Source organism: Hyla sarda, chromosome 6, assembly GCF_029499605.1.
Source record: "Hyla sarda isolate aHylSar1 chromosome 6, aHylSar1.hap1, whole genome shotgun sequence".
Lineage (NCBI taxonomy): Eukaryota > Metazoa > Chordata > Amphibia > Anura > Hylidae > Hyla > Hyla sarda.
This window is the reverse complement of record NC_079194.1, coordinates 130,738,526-130,743,830: the sequence shown is the minus strand read 5'-3', so window position 1 is coordinate 130,743,830 and position 5,305 is coordinate 130,738,526.

The window sequence follows — 5,305 nt, the reverse complement described above, 5'->3', positions numbered from 1 at the left end:
CAGCAAAAGCCTTTTTATTTTATTTTATTTTTTATATATATATATATATATATATATATATATATATATATATATATATATTTTTTTTTTTTTTTATGGCGTCCTGTTCATTACCTTGTGATGTAAATAAACCTTCTACTTCTTCAACCATTGATGAGTGTCTGTCTCTGCTGTTAGTTTTAAAGTAGAACATCAATATAAAAGTCCTGGCAACCCCTTTAATCTCTATGCAGGTGATTTGAATCTTTGTCTTAAAATCAGACTTCCCACTGCTATAAAGTTATAATAGAAAATCAGAACAGAATTTTGAATCTAGCTCTAAAAAGATCTTCAATTCAAGAGTATACAGGGATAATCCAGTCTATTTTTTTAAATGTTTGCTTTTTTATTATGTAAAACAGAGTCTTATATTAAAAATATATGCATTTTGTTAATATGTTGGTGTTGTGGCTGTGTGTTTTGTGTTTTTTTTATTTCTGGAAATTTCTTTGAAGGATATTCTAGAAGGAATGGTGGAATTTCCAAAAATGTAGTATTCAATCACCACAGATCACTTGGTGACATTACGATATACAACTATATTTATCCACTAGAGACTAGCAGTGATATTACTTAGAATACATCCTATCTAGAGATGAGCGAACTTACAGTAAATTCGATTGGTCACGAACTTCTCGGCTCGGCAGTTGATGACATATCCTGCGTAAATTAGTTCAGCCTTCAGGTGCTCCGGTGGGCTGGAAAAGGTGGATACATTCCTAGGAAAGAGTCTCCTAGGACTGTATCCACCTTTTCCAGCCCTCCGGAGCACCTGAAAGCTGAACTAATTTATGCAGGAAAGGTCATCGACTGCCGAGCCGAGAAGTTCGTGACAAATCAAATTTACTGTAAGTTCGCTCATCTCTAATCCTATCCATTCACTAGAGATCAGCAGTGACATCACTGAGAATACAGCCTATCCATTCACTAGATCAGCAGTGACATCACTAAGAATACATCCTATCCATTCACTAGAGAACAGCAGTGACATCACTGAGAATACATCCTATCCATTCACTAGAGATCAGCAGTGACATCACTGAGAATACAGCCTATCCATTAACTACAGATCAGCAGTGACATCACTGAGAATACAGCCTATCCATTCACTAGAGATCAGCAGTGACATCACTGAGAATACATCCTATCCATTCACTAGAGATCAGCAGTGACATCACTGAGAATACAGCCTATCCATTCACTAGAGATCAGCAGTGACATCACTGAGAATACATCCTATCCATTCACTAGAGAACAGCAGTGACATCACTGAGAATACAGCCTATCCATTCACTAGAGATCAGCAGTGACATCACTGAGAATACAGCCTATCCATTCACTAGAGATCAGCAGTGACATCACTGAGAATACATTCTATCCATTCACTAGAGATCAGCAGTTACATCACTGAGAATACATCCTATCCATTCACTAGAGATCAGCAGTGACATCACTGAGAATACATCCTATCCATTCACTAGAGATCAGCAGTGACATCACTGAGAATACAGCCTATCCATTCACTAGAGATCAGCAGTGATATCACTGAGAATACAGCCTATCCATTCACTAGAGATCAGCAGTGACATCACTGAGAATACATCCTATCCATTCACTAGAGATCAGCAGTGACATCACTGAGAATACAGCCTATCCATTCACTAGAGATCAGCAGTGACATCACTGAGAATACAGCCTATCCATTCACTAGAGATCAGCAGTGACATCACTGAGAATACAGCCTATCCATTCACTAGAGATCAGCAGTGACATCACTGAGAATACAGCCTATCCATTCACTAGAGATCAGCAGTGACATCACTGAGAATACAGCCTATCCATTCACTAGAGATCAGCAGTGACATCACTGAGAATACATTCTATCCATTCACTAGAGATCAGCAGTGACATCACTGAGAATACATCCTATCCATTCACTAGAGATCAGCAGTGACATCACTGAGAATACATCCTATCCATTCACTAGAGATCAGCAGTGACATCACTGAGAATACAGCCTATCCATTCACTAGAGATCAGCAGTGACATCACTGAGAATACAGCCTATCCATTCACTAGAGATCAGCAGTGACATCACTGAGAATACATCCTATCCATTCACTAGAGATCAGCAGTGACATCACTGAGAATACAGCCTATCCATTCACTAGAGATCAGCAGTGACATCACTGAGAATACAGCCTATCCATTCACTAGAGATCAGCAGTGACATCACTGAGAATACAGCCTATCCATTCACTAGAGATCAGCAGTGACATCACTGAGAATACAGCCTATCCATTCACTAGAGATCAGCAGTGACATCACTGAGAATACATCCTATCCATTCACTAGAGATCAGCAGTTACATCACTGAGAATACATCCTATCCATTCACTAGAGATCAGCAGTGACATCACTGAGAATACAGCCTATCCATTAACTACAGATCAGCAGTGACATCACTGAGAATACAGCCTATCCATTCACTAGAGATCAGCAGTGACATCACTGAGAATACAGCCTATCCATTCACTAGAGAACAGCAGTGACATCACTGAGAATACAGCCTATCCATTCACTAGAGATCAGCAGTGACATCACTGAGAATACATCCTATCCATTCACTAGAGATCAGCAATGACATCACTGAGAATACATCCTATCCATTCACTAGAGATCAGCAGTGACATCACTGAGAATACAGCCTATCCATTCACTAGAGATCAGCAGTGACATCACTGAGAATACATCCTATCCATTCACTAGAGATCAGCAGTGACATCACTGAGAATACATCCTATCCATTCACTAGAGATCAGCAGTGACATCACTGAGAATACAGCCTATCCATTCACTAGAGATCAGCAGTGATATCACTGAGAATACATCCTATCCATTCACTAGAGATCAGCAGTGACATCACTGATAATACAGCCTATCCATTCACTAGAGATCAGCAGTGACATCACTGAGAATACAGCCTATCCATTCACTAGAGATCAGCAGTGACATCACTGATAATACAGCCTATCCATTCACTAGAGATCAGCAGTGACATCACTGAGAATACATCCTATCCATTCACTAGAGATCAGAAGTGGGGGGAGAATTGCTGAGTTGCCCATAGCAACCAATCAGATTGCTTTTCTTTTTTCATAGGCCTTTAAAAAATGAATTAAGTGATCTGATTGGTTGCTATAGACAACTCAGCACCATTTTCTTGATAAATCTCCCCCTATGGTTTTATGTCTCTTCTTCTAGCAGGAAAATAGGTATTCCTGTGCTCCTGTAGGTCAAGCATTGAAAATCTACTGAAAGGGTCAGAAAAAATATCCATCATCTGGAAGCATCAGATGCATCTAGAATAGATAGATCATCAGCTATCCAACTCCCGGAATGTTGCACCATATACTATACTAGTGTTTTCCAACCAGCAAGCCTCCAGCTGTTGCAAAACAACAACTCCCAGCATGCCCAGACAGCCAACGGCTGGAGGCACCACTGGTTGGGAAACCCTGACCTATACTATATACTACTACATAGTCCAACATGCTGGGAGTTGTAGTTTTGCCACAGCTGGAGTTACCCCGGTTGGGAAACACTGACCTATACTATATACTACTATATGGTTCAACATGCTGGGAGTTGTAGTTTTGCAACAGCTGGAGGCACCACTGGTTGGGAAACACTGACCTATACTATATACTAATACATATAGTCCAACATGCTGAAAGTTGTAGTTTTGCATCAGCTGGAGGCACCCCTGGTTGGAAAACACTGCCATATACTACTATACAGTCCAACATTCTGGGAGTTGTAGTTTTTGTTTGGGTCAGCTGCTGAGCCACAGGCTGTATCAGGGCATGCTGGGAGTTGTAGTTAGTAACTGGAGACCCCACTGGTTGGAAAACACTGACCTATACTATATACTAATGTGGTGTCCCAGCACCGGATTGCATCCGCTGCCTTGTGGGGAGGTCCCCAAAGTCAGAGTCCCTAGGTGTAGGTGGGGTCCTCATCTTTAGCTAGCCCCTTGTCACCCCTTTTGTAAATAAAATTATTAAAATTTAATATGAATATATTTATATAGTAAGTGTACTTACCTAGTTAGCATCGCAGGACCTCCGGGTCATGTCATGCGTTCCAAAGATTCTATGGTTTGTAGTTCAAGGACCTTTGGAGGAAGTCAGGTGTTTACCCATCAGGCTATGTAATGGTGAGTGACAGCTGACTTGGACTGGTCCAGAGCGGCCCTGCCCATATAGTGGAGCGGCGGCCATTGCTCACTCTCTTTCCTCGTGGGCTGTTGACAGTAAAGAATCTGCGCTGCTGTCATCAGTGAGTTAGGCCCGAGCCTTGCGGCGACGGCTGATCTTTACAAAACCGTGAGTGTAATCAATCCCTACGCACTCTGCAAGATCACCAGACCATATCTAACCCCTAAATCCGGACGCAAATCACCCTAAATTCTAAGACTTATATCAGAAGTCAAGGTCCACAACAACTGTCAGTCACTGAAGTGTATGGAGACTGTATTAACGAGACTGTTACTGTTCATTGGATGTACCGCAAGTTTTTAAGTAAAGTTTATCCAAGTTCAAGTTCAACTACCTTGTGGACCTTCAGTCATTATATGCATGCACCTATCGTTACTGGGAAGGGCGGCGATAGGCCAGAGAATTACCTCAGCATACCAGCCCTCAGCCTGGCGTCACGAACAATAGGGTTAACCTTAACCCCTGATATACTGAAGCAATACCCTGACTAAACTACCCCTACCGCAGAAGCCTACCACAAAGCCTTTTTGGTGTCGCACGACCAGGATTCGGGTGTGTGCCTACTAAAGTCGCCACTAGTGAAAGTGTACTCCCCCCCCCCAGAAAATGAACTTTATCCATGTACTGTGACTTATACTTCGGAGTAAGGGGTTGCGCAGACGGTGCTGTGTGTAGGAAGTGCGCATGTAAAGTAAGGGGGGATGCGAATAGCACAGCGGAGTTACAAGCTGTGAAGGAACTGAAGATTGCGCGGAGCCTTCCTGCGCACGTGATCCAGAGACCCCGCCCACTGAAACCCTCAGTGCCGCGGCAGCCATTTTGTTGGAGTCTAGTGCCGGAAACCAACAAAGAGAGATAGTCCAGCGTGGGAAAAGGCGCAGAGTGCGACATCGGGTTGGAAGCTGTAAGGAGTCGGAACAGTACGGGACTCTGAGACACCAGATTGCTGAATTGAAGTCCTATATAGAGTCACTTTAGCTGCCGAT